This window comes from Acanthochromis polyacanthus, chromosome 7, assembly GCF_021347895.1.
Source record: "Acanthochromis polyacanthus isolate Apoly-LR-REF ecotype Palm Island chromosome 7, KAUST_Apoly_ChrSc, whole genome shotgun sequence".
Taxonomy (NCBI): Eukaryota; Metazoa; Chordata; class Actinopteri; family Pomacentridae; genus Acanthochromis; species Acanthochromis polyacanthus.
The window spans coordinates 27,035,316-27,054,636 of NC_067119.1; the positions used below are offsets into that span (position 1 = coordinate 27,035,316).

A 19,321-nucleotide genomic window follows, 5' to 3' on the forward strand; every position below is an offset into this window, starting at 1 on the left:
GGCGTTATACTCATAGCTGCTATTCCCACAGTCAATACACTATTTAACCCAAACACAGAATTAGAATTAACTGGAATGTGTTTATATGCAGCAGCCACCTTTATACACATTTAAAGTTTGGGCTTTTGAGAGAAATTGCCAACATTGCAAATAAAAACAATGCCTTTCAACAGAATTAAGTCGTGTTTTGAAGTGTTGTTGAGCATGACTGTTTCACTGCTAGCTCCACTACTTCCCTGCTTTTACTTGCTGGGAGCTTGAATGTTGATTGCAGGGCATTCTCCCTGCACAATATACCAACTTGTCACCCCTTTCACTCTGTCCTCCCTCCTACACCTCCATGCTTTGCTCCTGTAATGACTCACTTTCCCCTTTGGCATGCCTGGCCCTCAGGGATCAATAAAGTTAATCTTATGTTGCCTTACCTTATCTTGCCTTGGATCCCAGCCTCATTAGGAAATGCTGGAACTTTGCCATATGGGGGCTGAATGAATGTAGGCCCAGGGCCCAAAAATGTGTTTTTAGGCTTAGTTCTGGTGGCAGCCGTAGTCATATGCTTTAATAAATCTCAGACTCACAGGGAGTGCATTTCTCATTTTTGTCCCTGACTCAAGGAGCTTTAATATCCCTGGGAATATGTGTTGTGGAAACCACAGGGCTTCCAGTCCATCTGTCAGACAACTGTTCACACTACTAAACTTAGATTTCTCCCAGTTAAACAGTCGCTGGTACCAACAGAAGATAAGACCAAAGGAATTCACCCTGAGATCACTGAAGGTAAAATCTGAGAACGGTCTGAAACTTTTTTTCTTGCCAAGCCAAAGCAGCACAAATATAGAGTCTCATGATTCTTCACTACAGATCTGCAAATATACACAGAACAGCTCAGTGATTAAATAGCTGGAAAAATATGTTTGTTCTATGTTTCAGTGGTCAGTGCATGTGCATGTTAGTGCACGGTAGACCCTTTAACACCTACCATTGTGCAAGTCCTCCAGGACATATTCTTACAATTCTACATACTGGAGTTCAATTTTTTGAAGTATTTTTATTTGCTTTACATCAATATAACCCTTATATCCCAAGTTTTAATAATATGTATTGACTTATGTCTTAACTGCCACAATAAATTGCAAGAATAAAGCAAGAAGAAAGAAACTGCATACACACGTGGACAAAATTGTTGGTACTCCTCAGTTAAAGAAGGAAAAACCCACAATTCTCACTGAAATCACTTGAAACTCACAAAGTAACAATAAATAAAAATTTATTGAAAATTAAATAATCAAAAACAGTCATTACTTTTGAATTGTTGATTAACATAATTATTTAAAAAACAAACTAATGAAACAGGCCTGGACAAAAATGATGGTACCTCTATAAAAGATTGAAAACTATTTGACCAGAGTGACATGATTAACTCAGGTGTGTCATTTAATTGACATCACAGGTGTTTCCAAACTCATAATCAGTCAGTCTGCCTATTTAAAGGGAGACAAGTAGTCACCCTGCTGTTTGGTGAAAAGGTGTGTACCACACTGAACATGGACAACAGAAAGCGAAGGAGAGAATTGTCCCAGGACATCCGAAAAAAAATGATAGACAAACATCTTAAAGGTAAAGGCTATAAGACCATCTCTAAACAGCTTGAAGTTCCTGTGACAACAGTGGCTCATATTATTCAGAAGTTCAAGACCCACGGGACAGTAGCCAACCTCCCTGGACGTGGCCGCAAGAGGAAAATTGATGACAAATTGAAGAGACGGATCGTTGGAATTGTATACAAAGAGCCCAGAGCAACCTCCAAAGAAATTAAAGGTGAACTTCAAGGCCAAGGTACATCAGTGTCAGATCGCACCATTCGTCGTCGTTTGAGCCAAAGTGGACTTCATGGGAGACGACCAAGGAGGACACCACTGCTGAAAAAAACTCATAAAAAAGCGAGACTGGAATTTGCAAAAATGCATGTTGACAAGCCACAAAGCTTCTGGGAGAATGTCCTTTGGACAGATGAGACCAAACTGGAGCTTTTTGGTAAGGCACATCAACTCTATGTTCATAGACTCAAAAACCAAGCATACGAAGAAAAGAACACTGTCCCTACGGTGAAACATGGAGGAGGCTCAGTAATGTTTTGGGGCTGCTTTGCTGCATCTGGCACAGGGTGTCTTGAAAGTGTGCAAGGTACGATGAAATCTGAAGACTATCAAGGCATTCTGGAGAGAAATGTGCTGCCTAGTGTCAGAAAGCTTGGTCTCAGTCGCAGGTCATGGGTCTTCCAACAGGACAACGATCCAAAACACACAGCCAAAAACACCCAAGAATGGCTGAGAGAAAAGCGTTGGACTATTCTAAAGTGGCCTTCTATGAGCCCAGATCTGAATCCCATTGAACAAATGTGGAAGAAGCTGAAACATGCCATTTGGAGAAGACACCCATCAAACCTGAGACAACTGGAGCTGTTTGCTCATGAGGAGTGGGCCAAAATACCTGTTGACAGCTGCAGAACGCTCATTGACAAATACAGAAATCGTTTAATTGCAGTGATTGCCTCAAAAGGTTGTGCAACAAAATATTAAGTTATGGGTACCATCATTTTTGTCCAGCCCTATTTCATTAGTTTGTTTTTTTAAATAATTATGTTAATCAACAATTCAAAAGTGATGGCTGATTTTGATTATTTAATTTTCAATAAATTTTTATTTATTGTTACTTTTGTGAGTTTCAAGTGATTTCAGTGAGAATTGTGGGTTTTTCCTTCTTTAACTGAGGGGTACCAACAATTTTGTCCACGTGTGTAGGTGTATCCCTCAAATTAGTAAAAAAAGTTGCACAACATCCCATGTTCTGGTTTATAAAGACTTTTGTTATGTGCGCTTTATTGTGTATTTTTACAAACCCATCACAGCAAACAAAAAGTGCTCTGAGCCCTGGTGAATGTGTGAAATGTTGGTCTAACTGCCCAGATTTTATATGCAAAAAGAATGATGTATCTATCTGATCTGGTTTCAAATCTACTGCCAATCAAAAATGAAAATGCAGTCGAGGCACTACGCTGGGCTCTATGGGGTCAATGCATGTGAGTCCCTCGCTTTGAAACTGTTGGTTGGTTCTGTTTTTATAGAAACAAGCTGAGAAACGGAGAAACCGGTAAAGACAGTGAAGAAGTTGACAACAACTCGTTATTAATATTATATGTATTTTATGATGCTAGCATGAGCTATTGGTTGTCAGCATCATATTGTCATCAGCATCAACAGCAGAGGTTCATTTTAGGGTTAGTATCTGGAAAGATTTCTTCTGTCATATATATTTTCCAAGCACTGAAAGACAGAAAGGCCTGTAGTCACTTTAGGAGAGGATTTTATTCCCCAGCTTATCTGTGGTACAATTTAGATGTAATAACTGTAGCGTTTGTCATTACTTTGAACACATTCTGGGAGGTTATTTTTCCCATCTACACTACGGAATACGTACTACAACGTGTGAATCAGTCATTAAACAATGTGAACGACTAGAGAGTAGATTTACTGTTTTCTGCAGTTTAACTTCAGACTCAGCAGATATTCAGGACTACTGAAATACAGAACCTTAACCTTACTGTTTTAATCACATTTGGGTTTTATAAACATTACATTAATTTGAACCGTTTTATTAACTAAATGTACCACATTACAGTAACACAACACACCAGCTGTTTACATGAAACTCAACACAAACATCGTTAGATTAATGCTACATTAGCTTTAGTCAGGCTACGACTGAGCAGCTAGCTCGGTTAGCATCGCGAACATTAAAGCTAATATTTACTGGATGCTAACTTTCTTCTCTGGTCAACAACACACACTGAAATAAACTCCACCAATATCTGGAGTGCATGGCACACATTATATCTAACACTAAAGCTGCATATAAAGTGCATTAAAAGCGGCACCAATAAGAAAATAAACACTTGGTTTCATTTCACACATTAAGTCACCAGTAGCCTGAGTAAACTCCCAGTTAGCCCATAGCATTTAAACTCTGATTACCAGCTCACAGCCAAATATCCTCAAAAAAAAAAAAAAAAAACACCAACACAAACTCTGCATTTTAAATGAACTGTGTCGCTCACCCATTGACGATCTTATGATCTTCATAAGCCAATGAATTTAGCTGCAGCCGCTGTTCATCTTAAACTTAAACAAAATGGCTCCTCCGGTCCAGTAATAGTTAGGTGTTGTCCTGTGGTCCAGTAATAGTTAGGTGTTGTCCTCCGTGTGTTGGCAGTTTTGTGCTGTCCCTTTGTTTTTTTATCCCTCCATCAGCTTTACGCCTTCACCGCTGCTAGCCTGGATAGCCTTTAGAATGCTAACCGGCTCGACCGTGCTTATCTCATGAATATTCAATTAGCCATGTGCTGCTTATGCAGATCAATAACTTTAGCACTGAACAGGAAGGAGTATCGCTGCCTGATAGTTACGATAGAGAGCTGAGAGGATGTTTTTTTTTTTACAGTGATGAACAAACAAACTTCTCCAGATCACTGTCATTCAGACGTATGCTTGTTACTCATTTTTAAATTTTCATTAGCAAGTTATGTTATACTGTGAATAACAAACGTCCAGACAACAGTGCAATAAGTATTCCTTATTCATGAGAATTAGATTTCTGTAAAAACTAATTTGCTTGATATTTGATATTGCAAAAAAGGACGTTGTGATGTTGTAAAGAATAGTTTTGGAGATTAGCCCTTTAACTGATGTTCTCATATTTGTGAAATTTAATTTGTGATGGAACTGTTTCCTTGAAGAGGAAAAAGAGATGATAGTGTTATTAGAAAGTGCAACACCTTTTATTTTATTTTTTAAAATTAATGTTTTTATGTCTTCTTTTATTTCATTTTTAAGGTTTAGATATCTTTGAACACTTATTTGAACAGAATATAGATTCTGATATTGTTGTAAAGAATAATGCTGGAGATGCGTACTCATGTTGGAATAAATCCTCACTGTGAAGCAACCCTTACTTGCACTGAATTGGAAATATTTTCGAAAAACACACTGAATTACAAGACAAGGCTAGAATTACATGATTTTAATAGTAATAGGTCGTGATCTAAAATGGGCCGGTCTGAGGCATGAAAGTCCAGGGCTGAAAATGAGTCCCACTCCGGCCCTGGCACACTGGGTGGCCAATCAGATCACAGGGGGGGGCACTGCTCCCCCGTGCCTCCACGGAGCATCCAGACAGATGTGGAACCTGTTGGATTAACGTCAGAAAAAATAACGTTGTTAAGGTTTCACTGAATGTCACTGTGGATTCGGAAGAAACATTTAAACACCTCCACAAGTCATGTTTGCTGCTGTGTGTCACATTGTTTCCTCTGACTTTAATAAACACCGGCAGCATCACCATCAGTGCGTCTTTACGCGAATTTACGCACGTGGCGTCACTTAAGACAAATACTATTCTGTGGACTTGTACACACATTCCAGCTGTTCCACGCAGACCGAAGGTTTATAGGGTGAAGGTATTTGTATTAAAGCTTTTCTGGATGAATCCTGAGCACCACTGTAGTGTCATGAGTCTTTATTAAGATAAATCGTCGTTACGAACAAAATGTGATTTGGCTGTTTTAGATGTTGGACTGGAGTTACAAGGTGAACTTTGTGTAAACTCCTGTGAGTACATGCAACAAGGCAAGATTAGAAACAAATAAAATGACATTATTTTCTGAACTTCGAATCAAAATTCCTCGCACAGGCGCGTGCGTGCATCATTTGAATCCATGGAAACGTTCCGAACGCATATAAAAGGCCCGTAACTTCGATCGGTTCTTTTTTGCACTTGGACTTTGACTAGACTAGTTGTAAATTGACCTCAACGCGAGAAAGCTCTCAAAAGCCGGACAGCATCTCAAAAACAACCTTACTGAAGACCAACCTCAGCGGATTATCGAGAGAAAAAGAAGAAAAAGAAGAACTTGCCGAAGAAAGCACCAGTTGGACGCATACCTGCAGTTTGCATTCAGGTAAGAAAATTAATTTCATGCTTTTCCTGTCTCATTCGTCCTCTGATCTCTGTGAACACTTTGAAAACGGTTTCAGTCCAAAGAATAAGAATAATTTGTTGAATTTAAAGTCTGTTAAGTAACAACTTCGACGTCCTGTTTGTAAAACACAGCTTGAGTGATGTTTTCTTGGTGTAAAATAGTTCTTTTGTGAGTTTTATTATATAAAAGTCCTGAAATATGTTAACAAAATGCTAAATTGTTGTTTTTTGTTTTGTTTTACGTTACCTTTCAAAAGTTTGGGGTCATCCAGACAGTTTCATGTTTTCCATGAAAACTCACACATTTATTCATGTGCTAACATAACTGCACAAGGGTTTTCTAATCATCAATTAGCCTTTCAACACCATGAGCTATTATTTGTTTTTAGACCATTTTTAAAATGTTTTAAGTCTAAAATATGATAATTAATTTATGTACATTTTAGGGTCAAAAGTTTCAGATAAACATGGCGACTGGGCTATTTTTCATAAAATAAGAGCAATGTGCATTTTTGGTAACCATGGAGATGATGGAGGCATTTGGGGTAAACTTCATGACGTCAGAATGTGCAAACGTAAACAGTGTAGCTGAGTTGGTCTGGTAGAAGATGTTGTCGGAGCATCAGGTCCTTTTCAGTTCAGAGCTGATCCTGTTTGTGAACTGATGCTCAGATGTTGCTTCAAACACTCCGTCAGATTTGTGCTGCTGTGAACTGACCTGAAGTCAGTGTCTGCTTGTTAGCGGGCAAGCAGCTGTTGTGTTGAATCTGTCATTTGACATCATTTAGGAAAATTAAACTTCACATGTTGTTAGTCGATCACTCCGAAATGTGTTTTCACTCTGAGTCAAGCTGTTCCCCTGTTGGGAGAAGTTCCGTTGTTGGTTCCGCGTGACTTGGTCAAAGTACCCGAGGTTCAGCGTGCGTAATTACGCATACGGTGTTGTGCGCTGCAGCTGGTTGTCTACAAGTGTTTTCTAGCGGCGATGGAGATTGTGGCATCATCTTGTAAACACACATAGTATTGTGAAAGACGAAGAAATCGGTGAAGGTGCTCAGACCCCTTAGTAAGATGTGGATATTTGGTTTGATGGTGGAGACAAAAGTGAAATGATTTTATTCACGTTTCTGTGTAGATGCATCACTGCTGCATGGGACTGGATCTGAATCTGTTCGTTGTATTTAGAATTGACTGGTTGAGCCAGAATCACTGTGAGCAAAGCATTTTTTTTTAAAAGTTTCCAGCTGCAATTTTTGCCTGTATTTTGGTAAATAACAACTACTAAAAAAAAGTATAAATTTTCATGTAAACTGAATGATTCAGGCAAAAGCTTTGAATAAGGTGCATATAAAAAAATCTGTATTGTTATGAACGGTAGTTTGTTCTTTTACAACATTTGACCATCAAATTACACAGTATTTTCACAATGTTTAATTTTCAAGAACAAAAATCTTAGTTTTTTTGTAGATATTTGCTGGTATTTGAAAGAAAATGATGCAATTTAAGGATACAAAAATGCAGATTGGACAGTTTTTAGTCATTTATAAAGAATAAGTAATAAAATAATACCTATGTAGACATTGAATAGGAAAGAATATGTAAATAATGTCGAGCCCTTTGCTGCAGGTCCTTCCCCCATCCTATCTCCCCACTTTCCTGTCTCTCAGTAAAACCACAAAAATGCCACACACAAAAAAAAAACCCACAATAAATGACTTTGGTAGTTCTGTGAATCACACTATTCAGCAAATAAACAAGTCTATATTGGCCAAATGAAGAATGAATAGCAGTGACTCTTCACAGAACAATGTCAATGTAAGTGGTGCAACAATGAAATATGACTTAGGACAATGAACAAGCAAATAGTTGAGACAATTCAACAATTTTACTGCAAAAGGCTGCCTTGAAAGTTTTCTCAATTATTCTCTATTTTTTAAACCTGTATGTGTGGAATTTTGGAGCGATCTTTGAGCAGAAATGCATTCAGGGTAAAAAGGAACTTTGCTGCCTGTAGTAGATCCAGGGACTGAAGGTGTCCTGTACTGTGCAGCAACAAGTTCTTCTCTGATGCTGCTCATTTATTTAGATCTTCTGTTCTGTCAGTGCTGAGGAGCAAAAACATGTGAAGCTCTAAACATTGAGGAGAACAATCAGTGGAACCCACAGTGTCTGAGCAGCTTCACATGGATCCAGTTTAGTATGAGGAGCAGGAAGTCTGTGAGGGTTGAAATGTTGCTTTGTTTCTGTCTCCAGAGGACTTGGGACCTCCACTGATCCAGGGAGACCTCCAGCATCAGAACTCCGGACGGTTTGAACACACACACATTCACCACCTACACCATGCTTTCCCCCTTTGCTCGCCCCTTCTCTCCTCGCTTCTCTTCCGCTCTTTCCCCCTTTGCTCCCCCCTTCTCTCCTCGCTTCTCTTCCGCTCTTTCCCCCTTTGCTCCCCCCTTCTCTCCTCGCTTCTCTTCCGCTCTTTCCCCCTTTGCTCCCCCTTCTCTCCTCGCTTCTCTTCCGCTCTTTCCCCCTTTGCTCGCCCCTTCTCTCCTCGCTTCTCTTCCGCTCTTTCCCCCTTTGCTTCCCCCTTCTCTCCTCGCTTCTCTTCCGCTCTTTCCCCCTTTGCTCCCCCCTTCTCTCCTCGCTTCTCTTCCGCTCTTTCCCCCTTTGCTCCCCCCTTCTCTCCTCGCTTCTCTTCCGCTCTTTCCCCCTTTGCTCGCCCCTTCTCTCCTCGCTTCTCTTCCGCTCTTTCCCCCTTTGCTTCCCCCTTCTCTCCTCGCTTCTCTTCCGCTCTTCCCCCTTTGCTCCCACCTTCTCTCCTCTCTCCTCTGCCTCCTCCTCTTCCACCTCTTGCTCCTCCTTCACCCCTCTTCCTCCAGCTTCTCCCCCTTCTCCTCCTTCATGCCCTGCCCCTCTCTCTCCCCTTCTCCTCTCTCCCCTCCTCCTCCCCCTCCTTCTCCTCCATGCTCCTCCTCCTCCCTCCCTTCCTCTCCTCTTCTTCCTCTACCTCTCCCTCCTCCTTCACGCTCCACCACCTCTCTTCTTCCTCTCCCTGCTCCTTCTCCTCCTCTTCTTCCTCTTCCTCTCCCTACTCCTCCTCTCTTCTTCCTCTCCCAACTCCTCAACCTCCTCTCTTCTTCCTCTCCCAACTCCTCCACCTCCTCTCTTCTTCCTCTCCCTCCTCTTCCTCCTCCTCTCTTCTTCCTCTCCCAACTCCTCAAACTCCTCTCTTCTTCCTCTCCCTCCTCTTCCTCCTCCTCTCTTCTTCCTCTCCCTACTCCTTCACGCTCCTCCACCTCCTCTCTTCTTCCTCTCCCTCCTCTTCCTCCTCCTCTCTTCTTCCTCTCCCAACTCCTCAAGCTCCTCTCTTCTTCCTCTCCCTCCTCTTCCTCCTCCTCTCTTCTACCTCTCCCTACTCCTTCTCCTCCTCTTCTTCCTCTACCTCTCCTTACTCCTTCTCTTCGTCTTCCTCTACCTCTCCCTACTCCTTCTCCTCCTCTTCTTCCTCTACCTCTCCCTACTCCTTCTCTTCGTCTTCCTCTACCTCTCCCTACTCCTTCTCCTCCTCTTCTTCCTCTACCTCTCCTTACTCCTTCTCTTCGTCTTCCTCTACCTCTCCCTACTCCTTCTCCTCCTCTTCTTCCTCTACCTCTCCCTACTCCTTCTCTTCGTCTTCCTCTACCTCTCCCTACTCCTTCTCCTCCTCTTCTTCCTCTACCTCTCCTTACTCCTTCTCTTCTTCTTCCTCTACCTCTCCCTACTCCTTCTCCTCCTCTTCTTCCTCTACCTCTCCTTACTCCTTTCCTTCCTCGTTTTCATTAAATTTAATTGTATATTAAATTTGATGAATATGAGGTTCACGGGGCGCATTACAGTGGTGGCATGGTGACATACATGTTTTTTGATTTAGATTTAGCATACAAGAAGTCTTTAATTCTTCCATAGAATGTGATACATTTTCTGCAAGATTCTAACACATTTTCCTGTAGTTTTTTTTTCTCCCATCTCCAAGTTCTGATGACCCCGGGACTCAAACCAAAAGAAGGATGAGAAGAAGACCCAACAGATGAGGCCCAGCTCCAGCAGACACGTGAAGACGAGGAACCGAGCCCACCAGAGACGACCTTAGAGACGCCAACCAGCCTGCGATGAGACGACAGGACAACTGTACAAGGAACAGAATGCACTGGTAATTTACATGAACTTGGGAAAGAATCACCTTACAGATACTGCATGTTTACACAGTATATTTAGTATATTGTATATCACTGACTGAGAAAATGTAGTTCTGTCAGAATCAACGGAAAAATCAACCTACATGTGTTTTTTTTCTACATAGCTGCTTCCTGGACACCAAATGATTTCAACAGGGATGGAACATCGAGGAGAAATAAGTCATTTTGAAGAAAAGATGATGGGAAACATGTCCAGGACCAGTGCATGAGATGTGAGACCAGTCAACTAATACAAAGTGAGTCCATGGAGTGAACTGGTTCTTTCGATACTTTATGTTAATATGCAGCTCTACAGCTCAAATGTAATTATTTGTCTGTAATTTAATTAATCTTCTTGTTGTGTTTTTGCTCTCTTTAGAGCTCTCTCTCCAAGACACCTGATAAAATGTAGAATCAGATCAAGACAAGAAACCCGATAAGGAGCAGCCCCAGCATGTGAACTCAGACTACGGAAGAGGGGATGCTTATTATAGTGATGCAAAAGGTGAGACAACAAAGAAATCTAATTCTATTGTGCTTCACTATTTTGTGTATGTTGTGCCCTATAACAAAGGGCATCATCCATCCATTAGCTACACCTTTTATCCGATATAGAGTTGCAGGGGCTGCAGGTCACCAGTCCACCTCAGAGCAATCACAAAGAGACAGCCAACCATTCACACTAACACTTCAGATTTACTTTAGAATCACCAGTTAACCTTCCATGTATGTGTTTGGATTGCAGGAGGAAGTCGGAGCACAAAGAGAAAACCTCACAGAGACACAGAGAGAACATGGACAGAAAGAACCAGATGACCAGCAGGTTGGTACCAGTTTAAATACAATGAACCTGGTGACAGTGTATTGTTACATACTACTACTAAATGTGAATCTGACACACACGTCTGTGATTCTGTTCTTCCAAAACTGTGACTTCAAAATCTAAGAAGACAAAGAAATAGTTCGAGGAGCCTCAGGACGATCAACAACAGAAGAAACCTGTCAGAGAACTGGAAGAAGATGACCAACAGCATCAACCAGAGAAGAAGAAGAGAAGCTCCAGATTACTCCAAAGGTAAATTTCTCAAATGAAATGTGTTTACAGATAAAGTCGTTCCAGTGGATGCCTTTACTAGAAATGTAGATGCTGTGACTGACAGCCTCAACACTACATTTACTTCATTGTTAGTTGTTTTTTCTCTCTAAATGTAAATAAACCAACTACTGGAGGACTTCTCATGATGCACTGAGCACACCCCCTCTCCTCATCTCCTCTCCATACAGTTAGAAGCTGGATGCCACCATTGTAAGTCACTAACTTTGTGTCTGGTCCTCTCTGTAGGTATCTCTGGAGCTGGCCTCACCGACCTGCAAAGACTTCATGCTCCTTCCTTCCTCTGTACTCTCATCCCAAATGGAGGTTTTTTTTCAACTTCCTGGCAACAGGAAGTTTTTTTCCTCCACACTGCTACCAAATGCTTGATCTGATCAAACTTCAATAAGAGAGACTAAAATAAAAAGTCAAAACAAGGGACCTGTATCTGTTTGTTTAAAAGTTTGACATTATAGACCCTTCCTGTAATTTTAGGATTCAAAGAACTTCATTTTATGGTTCTAAAACCATGTTAGTCTCAAAAAATCTTTTTTCAAAGCACTGGTTTCTCATAAACATATGTGACTCCTTCAAAAACACACTAGACAATGACAAAAGAAAATGAAAATAATATAGCGACTCAATCACAAACTAAAAATCTGAAGTAAAATACATCCAAATGAGAGACACATCACCCACGACTACATATAACCTCTTGAATATGTCGATTTTACTGAAGTCCAGAGGTTGAACGGGTGCAGCAGCTTCTGACCTCTGTGGACTGAGCTGAAATCAGATCATTTTAAAGCACTGATGGTTTCCTCCTGTTACTCTCTGCTCTATCTGCTTCATCTTGGATTCGAAACAATCCCATGGACTTTAACATGCTGCTATGGTAAATACACATTTGCTACTTGATGGTTATGAGCAGGGTGGACATTTTATAAAGGTGGCTGCAAACATTCTGCAGGGTTATTCTTTGCTGCATCAATTGATTGAAAATCAAAATGAAATTGACATAAATTAATGAAATGAGCTTGATAACTAAAAACCCAAATAGCACAACTACAAAAACAACATAAACTGTATTAGTTTAGTAAAACCACATATTTAGTTCACAAACTATACATTTGTGAGTCTTTCAATCTAGTAATGATGTTTTCATGTTATTTGGGTACAAGATTATGAGTAAATATTGTCCACAGCCTCATGATTAATGAGTAAATAAAGGTGAGTGTGTGAGAGATACTTTTTACTTCACTTTAATCAGCTTAAGCAGGGTTTGAATTTGCATTATAAATAATTGTAACTTGCACACAATGGGGGTAATGATTTGAAGAGTAAGCCTCAAGTTTAAATTTTCTGACAAAGTCTGAATAAATACACTGGTCTGTGTCGGAGTGAGGCAGGATGAACTGCATTGACAGGCTTCATGATGAGAAAGACATCATGTCCACCACAGCAAGCAGCTGTCTGACTGAGAGCATCCTCAACATGTCCGATTTGAAGGACTTGAGTTGTATAAAGTGAGAGCGGTCTTTGAGATCTGACAGAAACCAGAGGGGGGTGTGAGTGATACCAAGTGAGGAGAGTCGACTGAGGAGGATGGAGTTTGAGATGGTGTCAAAGACCGCACTCAGGTCAAGAAGGACGAGGAAGGACATTAAACCAGTTTCGGCTGGCATGAGGCCATTGGTGATTTTGATGAGGGCTGATTCAGTGGAGACCAGACTGAAATGGCTCCTACGGGTTATTTTTGGTGAGGTGAGAGTGGACTTGAGTGGCTACTGTTTTTTCAAGGATTTAAGAAAGGAAGGGCAAATTGGGGGTTGGGGCGGAGGTTATGGAAATCACTGAACCAGGTTTTTTGAGAGAGAGATCACTGACATATTGTGTTCTGAGAGTATTCTGTGGATAGTATGTCTTGACACCCCCAACAGGCTTGCGATAGTTGTGACCGATAAAAGGATTTCAAGAAGATAATGCAGGTACTAAGGGTTAAAGGGTTAAAATAAATCTTGGGGCATCCTGCTTGACCTGCACCTATTTGGACTGAAAGATTTGCTTAGAAATAAATCAATGCTACTTAAAATAGCACTACAAAAAGCCAGGTAGTGAGTGCACACAGATTGTATGCAGTCCAAAGCCAGTGACCTGTGGTTTAAAATATAAAGCAGCTGAAAATGGAACCTCTCAAGGATGCTGTGGCATAGCAGAACCTGTAATAGAAAAATAACTTGGTATTAGGCATTAGGTTAGCATGTCTTTTACAGTACATCTTTCTGAAAACTATTTTGATGGTTCCCAAATAGCTGCAATGAAGCTGAGTAAGCAATGGCCATGATTACGACTGTTGACATTTCCTAACTAATGGAATATCTGAGTGAGTGTGTGTGTGTGTGTGTGTGTCTGTATATATGTGTGTGTCTATATATATGTGTGTGTCTATATATATATATATATATATATATATATATATACAGTGCCTATCATAAGTATTCACCCCCTTTGATGTTTTACCCTTTTATTGCTTTCATAAATCAATCATGGTCAATAAAATTTAGCTTTTTTAACAAAAAATTTTTTGGGAAAAAAACTCTTTAATGTCAAAGTGAAAACAGATTTCTATAAAGTAATGTCAATGAAAGAATATTACATAAATGAAAATAAAGAAGAAGAGGAGGTCATGACCCGGATTATCCATCCATGGTGGAATTTCACTTGAATTAATAAAGAAAATAATCATAATTATAATGATACATGTTTCAAGTCTACAAACAAGAAAGGTAATAAAAGAAGGCTTCATATTGTGATATTTTCTTCTTCCGCAGCTTATTTACTGTGTTTTTGCTACAGTTTGAGTTGAGTTTGAGTCATGGGACAGATTTATCGTGGTGGCTTTTTTGGAGAGCTGGCTATCTGTGTTTTTGTAATTTTTCCTTTTACCCCTTGAGTTGATTTGCGCTAAAACTGTTTGATTTGAGTGGGAATGGCTGGTTAGGCTTAAAGTCAATATTCTCCCGGTCACGGATATACGATACGGTTTGAATGGGTTGTCATGGTAACAGCTTGTGCTCCGATGTTACTCCAGCTATGATCCTCAGTGACCCCTGGTTTATTCTTTTGTATTCAAAATGACTTAACCTTTATCTTATTTGCGATGAAGAGAGTTGAGTGGTTGGTTTATGTGCTGTCCCTGAGCTGTAAATCCTGTTGAGATGTAGGTGGTCTATTTGACATGCTGATTTCAACATGAAGTTCAACATCGTTAGGGGTTCGTAATTCATGTAAAAGTGTCGGCACCGCTCTCAAGTGGGTTTTATTCAATACATGACAATTACTTAAAACATGAAATAACTCTTAAGCATTTTATAGTAGCATACCAAAAGCAACATCAATTGCAGTCATCATCCCAAGCACTTCTCAAAAGTCACTTTTGCAAGTCTCCATCCCCCCCACTTTTAAAAACAAACTGACGCCCTTGCATCCGCCACTGTGCAAATCATCTTCAAATATACAAAACACAAACATATCACATTTTAATTCATCCAAGCACGAACAAAACAATATTTTTTAACCCTTTGATGCACAACATGGGTCAAAAGTGACCCATATTCAATGGAAAATGCCTATCTCTTGACCCATGTTGAGCAGCAGAGGGTTACATTGACGAGTTGACACCAAATTTCTGACTGAACAAACAGTAATTCATGTTTGGTTGTTGTTGTTGTTGTTTTCAATTGGTTAACTTTCCTTTGGTTGTGTGAAGCTTCAGTATTTTATGCAGGGTTTATTATGCAGTTTAGAACTGTCATCAGATTTTTACAGAATGACTGATGTGCCCAATAGAATTCACAATCACAATATAGCCACAATCTCTAAAGGTAGTTTATTTAAAAAATGAATGATATCAGTCAATTTCATATTTATTTTTTGTTAATTGTGTATTTTGCCTCTTTTTTGACATATTAATAACAACCAAAATACAACTCCAACATAGTAACTCTCATTTAATTTTTTATCATGAGATTCTTTTTCGTTTCATTTTTTATTTCACTGTTATGTCACTTCTGGTATATCATGGAACCCCTCATGCATTTTGATCTTCTGCAAATCTGGGACACATTTATGATTTGTGGCTTTCCTTTAGCTTTTCTGTCATTCAGCCACTAGAGTGCACACTTTGATTGTGTCCGTGGGTGCTACACAGCTCACATGTTTTTTGTTTTCTTAATGCTGTAAAATAGCCTCATATACACAAACAATCTGCCATCACTGGTCTGTTCAGTTGCACAAGCTGAAGTTTGATTTGCGTTTCACTGCACACGTCCAACTATTTGTCAGAGCTTTAGCTTTCTAAATGATGCCAGTTAACTGCTGTGAAATTTAAACCTAATCCTTATTTATTCTCCATTTGAATGTTTATCTTTATCAGTGAACCTCATGAGTCTGTCTGGTGCTCCATCATTAGGGTGGAGAAGCAGCACTGGCAGGCTGCAGAGACTCTGTTTAAACTCTTGGATTCCCAGTGTGAGGCCTGTCAGTCTGCCCTTTATCTTTCATAAGAAAAACAAGTTAGTCAGACATCGCTGATTATGTGTGCGCGCCCATTTTGTTGCCTGCAATGTTGAAATATTTGCAAGCAGTCAGAGAAAAGAGATGTTGGTCCTGAGTCAATAAAGCTGGGATGCTTTCAGAAGAAGTCTTGATGCTGCATGTTCCTACATCTGTGCTCAATCAGCCTCGTGGCTCCAATCCCACAGTGCCAGATGAGTGGGATGTGGTGGACCTGCTGAATCACGACACATACAAGATGGAAAAATACTTCCGCCAACTTTTTTTTTTTATTTTTATGACTGACCTGAATCAAAATCTCGGTTCCATAAGCCATTTTTCATACCTGCTAAGAGTCCGCCTGGCAGCCTGTGCTTGCATTAGCTTTGTTGTATAATGGAGGCTAAAGGACGAATACAAAACCCAATTTCTATCACTCAGGAGTCCTTTAAAGGGTCAATAATGCAGCTCACAGAAATCAACCATATATCACATATCCTGCTGGAGTGTCAAAGCATCTGGGTGATCAGTGAGGACGAAGAGAGCAGAGCAGGATAGAAGTATATAAATCTGTTTCCATTTGTACCTAGTGAGCCTGCTGGATTACAGCATTTTCCTCTTACTTTCACTCTCGCCTTCCCTCCCCCAACTCCGTTCCTCTCTTTTCTCCCTCTCTCTGATGTCATTGTTTCCTGCCCAGCAGATCCTGACGCTCAGCTCAAGGCCGTGTGCACAGACGCTCAACATACTGTGCACTCCTCTGCTTGTGCTGACTTATAGGAATTTACAGACACGTATAAAAGTGATGTCAGGTCCGTTATCAGCCAGCTCAGTGAAGGCTCCTCTGGTTAAACCGCATGAGCGCTACCTGTGGCCACTGTTGTCCTCTGGAAGATAGATTAAGGTCTTCTGGTGCTTGTGGTCATTGTCCGTCTTCTGTTTGTGATTATCTTCCATTAATTTGCTTACAGAATAAATAAAAAAATAACAGTTGGAACCACCCACTCTGATATGGCGCGTCAACAGTCATCATGTGAGTGAAATAAGACGACTGGAGTTTTATGTGCTTACGCATTTTGTTATGAAACCTTGGACTGTTTTAATCGTTTGTTTTATTGAATCTTTCTGTACACACTGTTGTGACTGTAAAGTAGTGGAATAAGTATTCTGAAGAATGAATTATGACTTTATTCAGCAAAACAATAATATTTATTTTCATTATTTTCATTTTTGCCTTTATTGGTCACAGAGATGAGAGATAAAGGATATGTGGAAAAAGACATGCAGTGAAAATCATGCTGCAAAACATAGGTATTAGAACTATTAAAAGTGCTCACTTTCATTTCAACCAGACTCATGTCTGTCAGTATTAAATAAAATAAATCAAATTCAATTAATTTAAAATAACTACATTTATTTAAGTAATGTGCTTAAGTGGACTTTAATATTTTACTTTTTACTTTGCTACATTAATTTGACATTTACAGCTTATTTTTCATATCTCTTAGTATTTTCAAGAATTTGCTATTTAAAATTTGTATTTCAAATCCTTTAACTGTAGTTATATTGCGCAGGTTTAGTGCTATAGCAAAAAAATGTTCTGCTTATATTTTCTGAAAGGTAATAAGTTGTGTATTATTATTAATATTGGTAACTTGGTAAACAAAAATTCATTAAGTTCATATGTAGAGAAATTTAGAATTACAAAATTGAATTAGAAAATATTATGCTAAGGTTAAGAGAAATAAATTTGATAACACAACGGATAAAGAGTTGTTTTTTATTCATATTTTTAAATTTTTCTATAAAAAATGTTACAGGAAGTGCATTTTTTAAATTTGGTGATCAGTTATGACAATAATGTTGGGTACTCTGAACTGATTCAGCGACTAAAATTTTACATATTCCTAGCAGGTATTGATCAGTAACTGTATCATATTTTATATCCTAATGACATAGATATGATGTGATGTTAAATTATTGAGAAAGTAACTTGTAACTATAGCTGTTGCAAATGATATCTACAGAAATAAGTAAAACATGGAGGATTATACGTGTAATTCTATAAAATCTTAGGAATTTAGTAAAACCAACGCAGCTCAGTGGAGTGAAAAAATACACTTCTTCCCTCCATCATCAGATAAGAGGCATTTCTTATCAGGAACTGGCCATACGTACATACATATGTTAAGATGTGATTCACATATTGTTTCCTCTTGCTTTTATTGTACTATAAAATATCTTTAATGAAAAATCAAGCCAAAGTTCTCCCTTTATCTCCTGTGTGTGTGTTGCCAGCTGAACAGCCCTGTGTTTGACCTTACTGTAGTCTGAATTATCTTCTGCATTCTTCACAGCAGTAGTCACGTCCCTCGTAGGGGCGGTTACATGTTGCAATGGTTTTCTTAAAATCGAATCCTCCGCTGTCTATTTGCCTTTAAAAACATTTCTGTTTTACTGTCTTCTCAGACTCAGATATATGACCTGAATTATTTTACCAGATTTGTGAGTCTGTCTTGTCTGCCCCATCCACAGAAAATCCTGTTTATGACTCAGCCTGAGCTGAACTAATAGGACTTCAGTGTGCTGCTTTATTCGGACATCAGACGTTTCTGGATAATAAACCTTTCATGGATGAGTGCAGGTGACGGTGGAGTTTTTAGGAAAACTGGGACAAGAACTGGAGATGAAGTCATTGCAGTTTGCACAAGTGTCTGCAGAAAATGGCAAAGACTTTGTGCTCCAGGTTTTTCTTCCTTGATTTAATTGCAATGCTTGTGAATGTAATTTGACTTAAAATGCATAAAGGTACATTCTGGTTTGGTTGAGAATTTGGACATTTGATTTCAAAAGTTTGTTGTTTCATGTCCATGGTGCATCTGCTGTATTTCTCACTGCGAATAAGCTGCTCTGGGGAGAAGTGGAAGTTTACCTTGACTGGGCTGGTTTCAAAATACACCACATTGCAGCACTTGAAGGCCCTGACAGCCTCTCCAAACAGAGGACAGAGTTGGAGACGGATGGGGGGATGGCAAAGAAAACAGCAAATCTTTAAAGGTTATAATTCTGTCATCTGCTCAAACAATTCTCCCATCCAGTGTGTGCTCTCCTCCTTGGCCCCCTTCGCCCACCACAACTTTTTCTCCAGGAAGCAAACGACGTAACACTGTGAGGAAAGAATGACAGAGAAGAGATGGAAACCAAAGATCCAACCAAAACAAGTCCTGGACTGAAAAAGAATTTATGTTTTACTCCTGCCTGTTTTCATTTGCTTTGAATTCCTCCGTTTGGTTTTGTTAAAACACACACACACACACACACACACACACACACACACACACACACACACACACACACACACACACACACACACACACACACACACACACACACACACACACACACACACACATGAAATCCCCATCCT

The 19,321-nt window shown here is 39.7% G+C and overlaps 1 protein-coding gene and 1 long non-coding RNA gene across 17 annotated transcripts in view; one reads left to right on the plus strand and one right to left on the minus strand.

Annotated features, from left to right (window-relative positions):
* Positions 1-19,321, plus strand: part of LOC127534912 (uncharacterized protein DDB_G0271670-like) — a 146,760-nt gene that overhangs the window by 27,294 nt on the left and 100,145 nt on the right. For 4 of the 16 annotated variants that reach the window (XM_051951293.1, XM_051951295.1, XM_051951306.1 and 1 more), the window contains one exon: positions 10,993-11,070. The gene's annotated coding sequence lies outside the window, so the exon portion shown is untranslated. Of the gene's footprint in view, positions 1-9,425; positions 10,223-10,372; positions 10,505-10,626; positions 10,753-10,992; positions 11,071-11,194; positions 11,323-11,589; positions 11,643-19,321 lie in introns of those variants that run through there. The other 12 variants (XM_051951302.1, XM_051951303.1, XM_051951296.1 and 9 more) reach the window with 10 other exon arrangements.
* Positions 1-19,321, minus strand: part of LOC127534913 (uncharacterized) — a 141,270-nt gene that overhangs the window by 23,627 nt on the left and 98,322 nt on the right. Inside the window, exons 5-8 of the long non-coding RNA XR_007943505.1 lie at positions 9,683-9,715; positions 9,578-9,646; positions 9,160-9,343; positions 9,041-9,127 (exon numbers count right to left, since the gene is read on the minus strand). This is a non-coding gene — a long non-coding RNA (uncharacterized LOC127534913). The remainder of the gene's footprint in view (positions 1-9,040; positions 9,128-9,159; positions 9,344-9,577; positions 9,647-9,682; positions 9,716-19,321) is intronic.